At 37.3% G+C, this 14,821-nt stretch overlaps 1 long non-coding RNA gene across 3 annotated transcripts; it reads right to left on the reverse strand.

The window, feature by feature from the left end:
• Nucleotides 1-8,803: 8,803 nt before the first annotated feature.
• Nucleotides 8,804-13,367, reverse strand: LOC140162311 (uncharacterized). Of its 3 annotated transcripts, none has more exons than XR_011860231.1 (3): nucleotides 13,353-13,367; nucleotides 9,664-10,145; nucleotides 8,804-8,914 (listed from the first exon to the last, which is right to left on the reverse strand). It is a non-coding gene; the product is annotated as an uncharacterized lncRNA (long non-coding RNA). The 3 variants fall into 3 exon arrangements; XR_011860232.1 differs by lacking the exon at nucleotides 13,353-13,367 and adding an exon at nucleotides 13,162-13,194; XR_011860230.1 differs by lacking the exon at nucleotides 13,353-13,367 and adding an exon at nucleotides 11,719-11,942.
• Nucleotides 13,368-14,821: the final 1,454 nt, after the last annotated feature.

Genomic DNA, 14,821 nt, shown 5'->3' on the forward strand with positions numbered 1-14,821 from the left:
AATAAGGTCTCAAAAACACAGAAAGCTCTCAGAAACAAACACACAGTAATGTCTCAATAGCACAATACGGTCTCAAAAACAGAGAAAGGTCTTAGAAACAAACACACAACAATGTCTCAATAGTATATAAAGGTCTCAAAAACAGGGAAAGGTCTCAAATACAGAGAAAGGTCTCAAAAACAGAGAAAGGTCTCAAATACAGAGAAAGGTCTCAAAAACAGAGAAAGGTCTCAAAAACAGAGAAAGCTCTCAAAAACAGAGAAAGGTCTCAAAAACAGAGAAAGGTCTCAAAACAGAGAAAGGTCTCAAAAACAGAGAAAGGTCTCAAACACAGAGAAAGGTCTCAAAAACAGAGAAAGGTCTCAAAAAACAGGTAAAGGTCTCAAAAACAGAGAAAGGTCTCAAAAACAGAGAAAGGTCTCAAATACAGAGAAAGGTCTCAAAACAGAGAAAGGTCTCAAAAACAGAGGAAGGTCTCAAATACAGAGAAAGGTCTCAAAACAGAGAAAGGTCTCAAAAACAGAGAAAGGTCTCAAACACAGAGAAAGGTCTCAGAAACACGTTATGGTCTCAAAAACACGTTATGGTCTCAAAAAACATGTTATGGTCTCAAAAACACGTTATGGTCTCAAAAACACGATATGGTCTCAAAAACACGTTATGGTCTCAAAAACACGTTATGGTCTCAAAAACACGTTATGGTCTCAAAAACATGTTATGGTCTCAAAAACACGTTATGGTCTCAAAAACACGTTATGGTCTCAAAAACACGTTATGGTCTCAAAAACATGTTATGGTCTCAAAAACATGTTAATGTCTCAAAAACACGTTATGGTCTCAAAAACACGTTATGGTCTCAAAAACATGTTATGGTCTCAAAAACACGTTATGGTCTCAAAAACACGTTATGGTCTCAAAAACACGGTATGGTCTCAAAAACATGTTATGGTCTCAAAAACACGTTATGGTCTCAAAAACACGTTATGGTCTCAAAAACACGTTATGGTCTCAAAAACATGTTATGGTCTCAAAAACATGTTATGGTCTCAAAAACACGTTATGGTCTCAAAAACACGTTATGGTCTCAAAAACACGTTATGGTCTCAAAAACACGTTATGGTCTCAAAAACACGTTATGGTCTCAAAAACACGTCATGGTCTCAAACCAGGTATTACAACCGACCGTTATATGTGCAGCACCGCATGCAGTATTGCACACATCCGCTTGCAGTTCCGCATGAGAAACTGCACATTCCGTCACGCACATCCGCATGCGGAACTACACATCCCAAATTGCATTTCCACATGCGGTGATGCACATCGGGATCCCCCCTTTCAAAGAAACGAATGCCCCTAAAGTAGGCACTCGGATTGTAAAATAAGCCTATGGATGGGTCATTGTTTTCAAAATTTTCTTAATTCCTTTTGGAAAATAGATCAACTTTGCATTACTGTAGCCAAAATGTTTGAAATTTCTCAAAAATGCTTGGTTGTAAGTTGTAAAAACTAAGACAATTAATTTGTGTTAGATTTGGCCAAAACTTTTGGTATATCAATGGGTCCAAATTTCTTACAAAATTACGAGTTGGACTTAAAAAGTTCAAATTCTAACATTTAACTGTGTAGTACCGAAGACAAAGCCCAAATGTCACGCCCCTTGGCGCCACCACTGCATGATGTGTCCGTTCCTGAGGGGTGGTGCAATAATTATGTGTACCCCAGGATGGTGAATTCTCAAAATGGTCTGCCAAAATGGCTTCCCCCACCTTTGGCCTTACCAAAAATCTTTGCCCCCCTTTTTTGACGTACCAAAAGATTTTTGGGAACCTGAATGTAAAACCTTGTCTTATCATATAGTGCGATCGCAGCGAGCAAGAAATTTTGCATATTTGAACGTGTTCCTAACGTTTTCCTACACCTTTTTAGGGTGTAATATAGAAATGGTGCCCAAAATATCTGTGCCAAAAATTGCATGCCCCCCACCCCACCGACCTGCCGAAAATTGCTTGACCCGCCCTTTCGACCTTCCAAAAAAATGCTTCCCCCTTTGGCCTGCCAAAAATCTTTGCCCCCCTATAATTCACCACCCGCCGGGGGTACACATAATTATTGCACCACCCCTGATAAGTTCAGGCGTCTGGAGGTGTAATGAATTGAATAGAAATGTAGTATGAAATGGGTCTATTGAGAAGATGTACATCAGTGCATATATCAATTTTGTCCAGGTATTTGGAACATGGGATCACTCAGGGTCCACCCCATATCCATGTTGGTATATCACTGTGGAGGATGAATCTTATTCAAAAATTGAGTTTTATTGGAATTCGATCAGCAGGCATTGCATTCACGGATTTGGACATTTCAAAACAACTTGCACCTCCCCTCATCAAAACAAAACTTTTGGCAAAAATTGCAGTTTTACACCAATGCCTTTTTTATACCACAGAAAAAAAAATCTCCTTTGTGCAAGGGGTGAATGTGAAAGATAAAAAGCATCACAAAGAGAATATTTTGAGGCAATTTATTAATTCAATTGTTTTCAGCTCAAAAACATTAACATATTGTGCTTAAAATTGTTTTCCTGATAAATTTTGGCGTTTTTTTTTTTCTTTCTTGTTTCACCCATTGCCATTAATAGTACTACACCCTGCCCAATTTTGTGCCTATTTTGCATTTTTCTCAAAATTATAGCGCATTGGGGACAAGTAAGATATTTATATTATAGGGGCAAGGACTACAACTACTGCACTGGAAATTTTATTTCAGCACAGACAACAGTTGCGGAGTTACAGTCAAAAATGAGGGAAAACCAATATTTGATCAATAAATCAATAACTACTTGCTTTGAGTTGCTGAATTTTCAGTACAGTAGTTGTAGTTCTTGCCCCTATACTATACATATCTTACTTGTCACCAATGTGCTATAATTTTTGAGAAAAATGTAAAAAATAGGCAAAATTGGCCAGGGGTGTAGTACCCCTTAAATAAGCTCAACAATTAACTTGTCTAATATTGATCAGCCCTTACACAAGTCACCATGAAAACAAACACATAAATACATGTTAAATTGTATTCTTATTTATTGTCATTTTATTTTTCTAAACACACACAAAGTATTCCAACATGTGGTCAGTATACATGTATTATGCAAACAAAAATACACAAAGTTGTAAAACCTAAAACAAGTGTTACATTTTTATAATATTAATACAATTGTTATTTAAAATTATCAAATTTTACTGGCAGTGTCTGTATTATTTTGAATATGCATACTTAACATTAGATCCACTGTCAACATGCCCTCTTTTAAGAGCCAGCTCTCTGAGTGGTACAAGAACAAACTAGAGGAGAGTTTTGATCCTTACAACACATGCTCTTGGGTTACATGTTGCCAGTGTTCTGGTTGTAGGCTTGTGTAGGTTTTTTTTTCAAATTTTTTGGGAGGGGGAGGGGGTGTCCTCAATGTTTTGATCCATGGTGGGACTGTCCTAGAGGTGCTGTTAGTCCTTGCCTTTCACTGGTGTAAAATGTTATCTATACTTCCTTTTTTTTTGTATGTACTTTTGAATATTCATGTGCAATATATTTTGATGTTATATTATAATTATTGTATATACATGTACCAGTGATAAAGTGTAATAAATAAATAAATAAACAAATAAATAAAAGATGGGTTGTTTGTCTGTCAATTTGTAATTGATTTAAGGAATATCAATAGCGAATTACAAGAATCATAACAAAGCAGCCAGCATTGTGGAAATGGCAAAATTCAAAGACTTTCAAATGTACATTTCACATTCTTACAATTCAGCAGAAGTAGTAGAATAACATATTCGGGTCATTATTTCTCAATTCACCCAATGGAAAACACCTCACCCCCTTCAAATTTGTTCAAAATTGGTATACAGGGTGATTTTGGCTGGCAAAGCTCAAATTTCAAATTTTAGCTTTATCGGACGTTCGGTTTTCGTGCTATGCGCTGCCAATTTTTTTTTTTTTCTGCGAAAAATGGCGCGCCCATCAATATTGTCGCGACCATATCTCCGTAACCGTAGGTCCTACTGAGCTGAAATTGGTCTCATTATTTAGCTAATCTCTCAAAGAATCCAAATCTGCTATGATTTAGTATGTAGGTGTAAGAGAAAATTTGTGACTTTTTTTCTGTACTTTGACCTTGAATTTGACCTTGTTGCCCACGTGACCGCGAGGCGAATTTGCGTTGGAATTATACCCCTATATGTTGTCTACAAAATATCAAAAAATTGGAGGGGTAATATTTCTTGTTTTTTTGCTAGGCTTTCACAAAGCAAGCATGCAGGTGAAAACATATGTATTTAATGCATGTACATATAGGCCTACATACAATTGGCCTATATTATAAATAATAGAATCATGTGTACAATATACTGAGCCTACATGCAGAATTACAGTTTTTCAACCACATGCTTGCTTTATGAAAGCCTAGCAAGAAAACAAAAATATTACCCTCCAATTTTTAATATTATGTAGACAACATATGGAGGTGTAATTCCAAGGCAAATTCGCCTCACGGTCACGTAGGCAACAAGGTCAAATTCAAGGTCAAAGTACAGAAAAAAAAGGTCATATTTTTTCTCTTCCTCCTACACTCTAAATGATAGTAGATTTGGATTATTTGAGAGATTAGCTAAAAAATGACACCAATTTCAGCTCAGTAGGACCTACGGTTACGGAGATATGGTCGCTGATAATATTGATGGGCGCCAATTTTCGCCAAATCGCAAAAAATGGGCGGGCATAGCGCTAAAACCAGACGTCCGATTAAGCTAAAATTTGAAATTTGAGCTTTGCCAGCCAAAATTACTCTGTATACCAATTTTGAACAAATTTGAAGGGGGTGAGGTGTAAAATCGTATTTTTTTTGGGTGATTTGAGAAATAATGACCCATTCATAACAATTTTAGGAAATGTAAATTCCAAACAAAATATATAATCTTTAAGCCCTAATATTTCACAGGGTCAATGAGAAAAAATATGAACTTTCCACTGATACCAAAATCACCATTTTGATGGAGAAAAGTGGAGCTGGAGATGAGGTGGTTGATTATACCATCCTCCTTTAATTCCCAGGGCTAGAAGAAGAAATGAGGATTTTAAAGCAATTGAAACCATTTAAATTTTTTTTGACCACTATACAAAGGTGATAAGCAGGGCCTACTTTTACCCCTTCCTATTATTTAGTTAAAACCCTATATTTATATTGAAAAGTGTGTTCTTAATTTCTAATTAATATAAATTTTGATTTCATATATTCACAATCTACAATTCTGAACACATTTTCAGGAAATTGCTCAACACTGTGCTGATTTACCAATATTTAACACTGTCCAGTCCACAGGTACATCATACATGACCAACCAACAGCACTTCCATCTTTGCTAGAGCTATAATAAAGTTATAATTAGAGTATGTAATATGTGCATACTTCTAGGTTAATAAATGCATATCACCAAGTCTTGTTGGGAGTGAAATATTGTACAAAACAATGCACACATACTAAGGTGTTGATGCGTCTAAATGCACAAGCCCCGCAGGGGGAACTGCATTAGCTCAGTACAAGTGCATTATTTTGTACAATTTCTCAAGCAACAAGTGATACACATTTATTAACCTATTTCATACAAAAGAAAAAAATCCAATGATTTCCGCGATGTTATAAGGCCCGCCGATTACGAGCTGTTATGTTAACTCACTTTTCACATTCAAACAACACGAGTGATCCTTGACCTCTGGGTCCTATTTTATGAAACTTTGGAAATTCTTAGTTCTTTGGTGACTGACTTCATATTTTGTCTTAACTTCTTGTCCACCATGCACATTATTTTCTAAACTTAAGGTGTGTGGTACGATCGATAATGGGACCCTGTCCCCACACTGACCTCAAAGATGTCAAAAAGTTTTGATACTTTTATAGATAGCCCCTACTTGTCTCTTGCTCCTCCTAGTCCTATAAAGATTTTACACCCAAAATCCTTGTACTTTTAAAAAGTGTGAGAAAAGCTGTCAAAGATATATGCATTTTCTTTAATGGTTTTCTCACAATTTTTTCAAATTAATGTACAATGACTTTTGAGCATAAAAATTAGGAGCTCGAGAAAATAGGGGCTCTATGATTAGTGCCAAAAGTTTTTAATGTGTGTCTCTTGTGTGAATAGACCTGGAAGTGTATCAGAATTCAGAATGGGAAGGGCACTTTTACAGGTGAAATGATCTGGAATCACAGACATCTGCTTGTGAATTGAAATGCTGAATTGAAATCAAAGCTGAATTTCATTTCGATTCCACTTCATTCTTCATCACTCAACATGATTTCAATTCCAATCCAATTTAATTTTTCGCTATGAACAATGATTTCAATTCCAATCCAATTCAATTCATGCCCAAGCCCACTCATTTTGATTCGAATTCAATTCCAATGCATTGAAATGAAAATCGCCCAAAATTCATTTCAATTCGATTTCAATGTAATTGAATTAACATTAGGACTCACTTCCACAACTTCCACTGTTGTAAAATCCAGGGGGGTTCTTCCTGCATACATTTTCAGTGAGTTTGGTATATCGGAATGGTGGTTTTCAATGGAGACAAATGTGCCCAATCGAGGTATATTTGAGTGATTTTTGTGAAAAATTGGGTTGCAAAACAAAAATTAGGTATAGAGAAAGTCAGCATTCATAAGTCTGTATGGCAGTGGCACATCCCTGTACAAAATATTTTGAAGAATCCCCACCAGGGTAAAGATATGAAATGAACATCAGGTTATGTCTACTAGTGATCCAAGCCTAAATGATAGGTAGGCCTACATGTAGACCCTATCTGTCATGGTGTTGACAAGTTGTCTTTTTATGTCAATTGTTTTTTCACATCATCATCACTATCACTATCTCGATCTATATCTTGCTTTAGCTTGTTGCTACAGGTGGTTCCTTCCAGTTCCAGTTCAAATTTCATCTGTAAAATAAACCAAAAGTAACAATTAAAAATATTTAAATTTAATACATTTTTCTTATCAAGATTAAGGGAAGGGGTATGAACGTTTGGACAGTATTTATTGTGGGACATTAGAGCACATCAGACATATCGAATTGCATTCTGAATACGAAGAATGTCCTTCTGATATCAAATAATTTTGATTTTTGAAATTGCAATGTAATACACATTTTATGGCAAATCATTAAAATTGATATTTTGATATTTAACAGTACTTGAAGTAAATTTTATAAATCTGATGATTTATACTTAAAGTGTATGTAGGTGGGATGAAAAGCCGACGATCAATTGAAAATTTTGACCTTTCAGTATTGAAGATATGGATTTTTTCCCAAAACACCAACAAAAAATAGGTCTTTTTGGGAAAAAATCCATATCTTCAATATAAAAGTAAAAGGTCAAAATTTTCAATTGATCGTCGGCTTTTCCTCCCAGCTACATACACTTTAAGAATATATCATTAGATTTATACGTCTGAGGTGCTCTCATGTCCCACAAAAAATACTGTCGAAATGCCATAAACGCTCATTCTAAATCCCTTAAATTGAAGAAAGTGGCATGGAAAGAAAAAAAATATCTTGGGGCCCAATTTAGTAGCTTGGGCCCCGTTGGGGTCCTGAGATAATAAGTTACTATCTCGGGGTCCCAAGTTACTAGGAATAAATACCAGACTCATCTCAAGTGGAGAGGTCACTGATGGTTTAGGAATAGGCCTACTGCAAACAATCCTAAACAATGTATGGTAACTTGGGAATGATTTGAAGTGACCTACACTTGAGATAAGTCTGGTATTTATTCCTTGCTACTGTGTAAAGGAAGACACATATAGCAAGTGCCTCATTTTGATATGGATGTACACATATCAGGGCCCTTTGTTTCTATCTCCAGGCCCCAAAATTACTAAGTCAGGGCCCTGTGGTGTTACTATGTCAGGACCTGAAGCTACTAAGTCAGGGCCCTGAGTCTCTTGAGATTATTTTTTTTCTTTCCAACATTCTGGGGCTCCGTATTGAACCTGAGATATTGCAGTGGTAAAAAGAATAATTACATGAAATTTGAATACTCTCATTTGATTTTGATTTATGCTAACCACTACATGTTGAAATTGACACATTTTATGCATATAATTATACAGAGAGTAAGTACAAATCAGCTGCTAGTAGGTACTTGCTGCAAGTGCAAGTTGTAAAACCTAGACTGGGATCCATGACTAAGTATTCTGGGCCTTCAATCATTCTGGACCATTTTGAGGTACCCGCACACATTCATTTGCATTGGACCTTATTGCCTTTAGAATCCTTTAAATTAACCAATAAAAAGTTACTAAACTCATTTACGGCAGGCATTTTCGGGTAATTTTGTACCCGGTACCTGATGTTTTGTGCGGTAATCGCATGATTTCGCATCAGGTACGGTACCATACCCGAAATTGCAACAATTTTTTTAAAAAACTTTTTCTCAGTTTTGGAGTGTCCCTGGCTTTAATGATTTCAAAATGCATTGAATTTGTATCAATTTTGCAATCATTGGTAGAGTATGACATATGAACACAAATTATCACTTTGCATATTAAAATAAAAATTGGTCAACCATGAATGATCCTATCATTGAGCTCTAGGTCCATGGACACTCCAAATCAAAACAAAAACAAAAAAACGGTAACCCGATTCTGGCTCTCTTTCCCGGGTAGCGAAATCTCGGTCGGGTACCCAAAAAGTTAAACCCAACCGAAAATGCCTGCCTTAAACTCATTGTACATTGTACATACCAGATTTTGATGGTTCACGGTTGAGTTCGCTATACACCATGATTTGAAGTCACAATGAACATCTGAAAGTAGTTTGTAACCGTACAGTTCACTTCAAGTTGACATCACTGATATAACCTAGTTGTGAAAATTCAAAAATAAGGTCTTAAATGGAGCTTTTACAAGAGTCAAGAACAGCAAGAAAATAACAAGCAAACTGCATTCGCTTTTTGAATCCTGTCCGGTTGACTCCTTTTAAATAAAAGGGTGTTGGACATTATCCAGAAGAAGAAGTTTTCCTCCAGGTTTCTGAAATTAAGCTTCTCCATGGTGCACTTACATATGTAAGCTAGCACCAAAGTTACATGTGAGGCCTGTAGTCTGATCAGTACCAAATTCAAAATGCATTCAAGTCATTGTTTGGCTATTTATTTGCATGCAAAAGTAAACTGCGCACCCTTTGGACCCTAAGTGCCGCAAATTACTTGATCAAATATTCATAGGAGGGGCAAAAACTTCTGTTTAATTTACAGTGTGCTATATTTATGCTAAGTAAAATATTATGACCCCCCAATCTGGCCATCAAAGGGTACAATTACCGAATAGGGTGCAACTTGCTAGACTTGAGTGCAGTCCTCGTTCACGGAGTTTAGGGTTAGGGTTTAGGGTTGGGGTAGGGCAGTCTTGTAATAAGACTAGTAGAGTTGCACCCTATTCGGCAATCGCTCCCATCAAAGTCGAAAGTGCTTATATTATAATATTCTTGTGGCCCCTCTGTGATTCCTTCACAACATTTTGACCCCCCCCCCTCTTCCAAAGAAAATGACAGCCCCTAAATTTTGGAGAAATGGAATAGAACATATTAAGCTTATTAATAGTGTACTTACGTTCACATGTATTTTGAATCGTGTTCCAGATTCATGCACTAGCCATGCTACTATTACTAACTAGTGCACTTGCTGTGCATCACAACGACAATCGAGTGAATCTAATCTAACAATGTCCACTACTTTGGCGGGTAGTTTTCCCCAGGGTTTTCCCGAATCACAATGGCTCTCTATAGGTTTCTGTCCTGCATCTTGAAATCTTCTACCTCCAATCCTGTGTCTATACCTCTGGTTAAATGGCACTGAACCTCTCAATTTGAGAAAACCCTTCACAAAATTAACCAACTGTCGAGGCCGAACTGTCATGATTCGTCTTGCTTATTCACAGCCCGTGGTAATACAGGAACAATTATTTGTGACCTTGATGTGTCGTTAAGTCATATCATGCGATGACACTGTCGCAATGTACACCAGCACCAACCCTCTTAATGAATGGAACTACATGTCTTTGGCCAGTTTCTCTTGAACATCCATGTTTTTTTCTGTGAAAATAGAGCAAATAAACGAAAATTAAAATTAAAAGATTAACTTGATACTTAAGCTGAAATTACAGCTAGGTTAGGTGACAAAAAAACCCCTGTTCTACAGGCCCATCTGACCTAGATTTTGTGTCTTGGGTGTTTTTTTTAGAAAAAACTATGAATGGAGCAAGTAAAAAAAATGGCAAAATTTTTATCTATCTTGTAATTTTTGGTTAAATGTTAAAGTCAATTTAGTTAATTAAGTGCAATTTTAGCAACAGTTTTGATGCGATCACCCCGTCAGAATCGGCTATGTTTATTTCGAACTTCCCTTGCTATTACGGTGTCATGCATGCTTCATCAATTTCTGCTAGATTTTGATAGCTCAGGTCTCTAGCCTCAAAAGCTATTGGTGAGCAAATTCGAAGCTAGACTACCAGAGTACCAGGGTGCATTCTTAGTACCATTGCCAATCCCTGGGTTGTACAAAATGTATAGAGTTGGAAATGTTCCAACATGCTACACATTCCACCCCTAGAGCACACCAACAGTGTAATTCCTATGTAAACCCAGCTTACAGCCCCACATTTTCTGGGATGATGGGGGCGAAGTAGGCCTACTTGAAATGAATTGCATAATTATCATGATTACGCATGTCGCACACACATTTGATCGAGAAGTCGATCCTTAATCCATTCCAGGCCACTGATATTATACATGTAGAAACCGACGATTGATTATTATGGACTGAGCTTTGGAGTTACATGTATCTCAAATCATGTCAGAATCAGTCAAGCATAACACCACGTTTAAAGCAATGGAAATTTGGAAGTATTAAACAACAACGCAGATCACGATGGGTATAAAAAAAAAAAAAAAAGTTGCTCAAATGACACATATCATCAGCGAATTGTTAGCATGGTTAATCTCATAAAATAAAAATGAGCAAACTCTGAAGATACAGATAAGTCATCAAAATAAATTTCGGTACCCTGGTAATATATATAAACTTTTAAAATAAAGAATTTTTAAGGGGTACTTTCTGGCCAATTTGAGCCTTTTTTGCATTTTTCTCAAAAATTATAGCGCATTGGTGACAAGTAAGATATGTATATTATAGGGCAAGGACTACAATGTACAACTACTGCACTGAAAATTCAGCAACTCAAGGCTAGTAGTTACTGATTTATTGATCAAATATTGGTTTTCCCTCATTTTTGACTGTAACTCCACAACTGTTGCCTGTGCTGAAATAAAATTTCCAGTGCAGTAGTTGTAGTCCTTGCCCCTATAATATATCTTACTTGTCACCAATGCGCTATAATTTTTGAGAAAAATGCAAAAATAGGCACAAAATTAGGCAGGGTGTAGTACCAGGCTGTCAACTTTTGGAATTGCTTGGCGTGAGACAGAGGCGTACTGGGATTTGCCGACTCAATGTTCATTTTGTACCATGATTATTTGAGCCACGGCGCCGAGAATGTGAAAAGCGGGGGTAGGAGCAACAAATTATTCATGACGATGCGTGAGATTTTACTCATTTTCCAGCTTTTTGCGTGAGCTTTACTACCTTGGCGTGAGATTATACTACTACCTTGGCGTGAGACCGTGAGAAAGTGACCCAATGCGTGAGAGTTGACAGCCCTGTGTAGTACCCCCTTAATGTGTTTGAAAATTGGCGATGATTAAGCGACTGAAGTAGTTTATAGTTCCATGCTCTATCTCTGTCCAGTGTTCACACTGTGTCATCGTGGATAGTAGACGATTTCTAGATCAAATGACAAACAGACAGTAAGCTTACTTCAACCCAACAGAAGCCAGCTGCTCGGTCTAATATTTATTCATAACCTCATTTTATACGTGAAGCCTGTAATCCAATCAAAAGAAATTGATTGCCTGACCGCGCACTAATTGCATTAATAATAACTCACAATGACTCCATACGCGCAACAATGACTTCTGCGCGCGCGTGAGTGTATAAGCTACATGTTATGGCAACGCACACACCTACGCGATGCCGTCGCGCTTCTGTGATTGGTAGCTCTTGTTGTCGGGCGCTTGAATGTTATATTCGCCTGGTTGATTTTTTTGTAGGGTAGGTTACAACAATGATTAAAACTGGTTATATTTAACAGTGTTTTATGGTATAAAATAACATAAAATGCCATTTTGATTTGTTCAAAATATTAGATACGATGTAATGAATGATAATAATAACTGCACCATCTATTTTGAGGTCATTGTGTGAAATTGTTGGGTTTGTTTTAGCCTCGGTATTTTCCTCGGTTGGAAAAATACCTCAGCCCAAAACAATTTCACTAATTCACCTTTTTTCAGTAAATCCATAAGTTTTATGCGAAAGTACACCTGAGAATTTGTCATTTGATGTCACGCTGACTAGCAATGCGCAGTAACCATGTTCGATAAACGATGTGCGATCGGGCGCAGATTGGCGTGACGTCAAATGACGAGGTCTCAGGTGTAGGCCTACTCGCAAAGGGTTATGGGATTTACCAAAAGGTGAATGACCTCAAAATAGATGGTGTGCAGTTATTATTGTCTAAATATTGCGCATCTCTGACTGTGCAATGGTATTTCCAGCATGCCAGGTAGTAGGTACATCCACGGCCTTGGCCCTTGCTAACGTACCGGTACATGTTTACATACACATACCCATTTACATACATAGTTCCAGTAACTGAGTGTAACCATAGTCATTATGTTTATGATAAAGACTGAAGTCTTGCTGGCAAGACTACCTATTTACATGGCATGTACATGTAGCAGTCAGACATACATGCATGCTGGATGCTGTACATGTATATAATCATGTATACCGCCTTTAATACCGGTAGCGGCCATGCATGATATTGAAATCGTTTAATTATTAAAAAAAACAAGTACATTTTTTAACCTTGGGCCATTCATGAATTGACAGCGTTTTTATTCACTTGCATACAAGATCAGATATAAAATTAGAAGGTGTTCCAAGTGCCCAAAATCATGGGAAAAGTTCAAAAAGATTTGAAAATCCTACCGCTGCTACTGCCTTGTTGCAGCACGGCACGGTGAATCACTTACAATGCATGCTTATGCAGAGCTCCGGAAACAAGTACAGAATTTGGGTCCCCGGGATTTGGGTGCAAAGTAATGTACAATTTCAGGAAATATTTATCGCTGATGATGAAACCGAATTCATTTTAAGAATATTTTAGATCAAATAATTACCTTCGATTCGAAAATACTCTTGCAATATGAACACCTTTTTTCAGCATTTTTATTCCATCACGGCTATGCATGTATGGCTTACGTGCAGACCGCCAGCATCCATGATCCATCTTTAATGTGTCGAGCAGGGTGTCGAGGTCAATTAGTCGCAAAATAAACAGCGGTCTTGTGCAGTACCGCATGCGGTCCGCTTGCCCTTTCGCATGTTATTGTAGTCTCGCTGCGGAAACTAATTAAATTAATGTCGCACCGGGATGTCGCATGTAGGCCTAATTTATATTAATGATTAAGGGCTGTACAATAATGAGCCCCCGGGGAGGAGGGGGTAAAATTTCCAAACGGCTCGCCAAAAATCGCTTGTCCCCCTCTCGGCCCGCCAAAAATCGCTTGCCCTCCCCCTCCCGGCCCGCAAAAAAATCTTTGCCCCCACATGCGAAATTTTTGAGATCCCAATTTGCAAACTTTAAATGGTCTATATACCTGTTAGTACCTGAAAATTTGCATATTTAAGCGTTTCTGTACGGTTTTCCTGAGCCTTTTTAGAGCGTTTTATTTAAAAGGCGCCCCACCCCCACCCCAATTTTACCCTCCCCCAGGGCTCATAATTATTGCACAGCCCCTAATGTGGCATGTCCGAATGTATTCAATTCAATATCAGGCCTACTATCGTTTTACTTTTTGTTTCAATTGTAGCTCTTGATCAGAGCCCTCGCAGTAGGCGCTAGGCCTACCTTTAAGATCAAGATCCAGCAATCCCCTAGACTATGCCATAGTCGATTTTTGATAAATAAAAAATGTTATTAAACATGATGAACGCATTCAGTTGAACTCGAAAATATACTGATATTTAGTACATCAAAATACTAGGCCTAGTATAAAATGGTTATGAAAAAGTTTAGGCTATATAATTATATTTGTGACAGTAAAAATAAAGTATAGGCCCTACGTAGGCTTATATTATTGAATGCAACATATCATAATGGCATAATTATAATGACACTTCAATACTGAACAATTCTAATTTTAGAATCTGCCATCCGAAGCTAACAAACAGAGGGCGTACGGTGACTGAAAAGATCAGTTGTGAAAATCTATCAATTGTGCACTCATTAATTAAATCAGAGTTTTAAGCTTAAATGTAATAGCCAGAGTAGTGCACAATTGGCAAGTGGACTACGGAGAAGTCTATGCCCCTTCAGATCCTTAATTCGAGGGCTGGAACTGCACTCATCCCCCCCCCTCACTGAAGACGAGATGTACGGTACGCGGGAAGAGTAATCTCGCTGCGGAGAATAATTAAATTAATGTTGCATTGCAGATTATGAATTTATTCAATTCAATATTAGGCCTACTATCGCTTTACATTTTGTTTCATTTTTTTGCAATTAAAAGAAAGTCTTGGGAAATTCTTGTCTGAAAGGACGGCATAGTACAGAGTAGAGGCCTACAATAATTATAGTATTGAATGA

The sequence above is a fragment of the Amphiura filiformis genome, chromosome 10 (assembly GCF_039555335.1).
Source record: "Amphiura filiformis chromosome 10, Afil_fr2py, whole genome shotgun sequence".
Lineage (NCBI taxonomy): Eukaryota > Metazoa > Echinodermata > Ophiuroidea > Amphilepidida > Amphiuridae > Amphiura > Amphiura filiformis.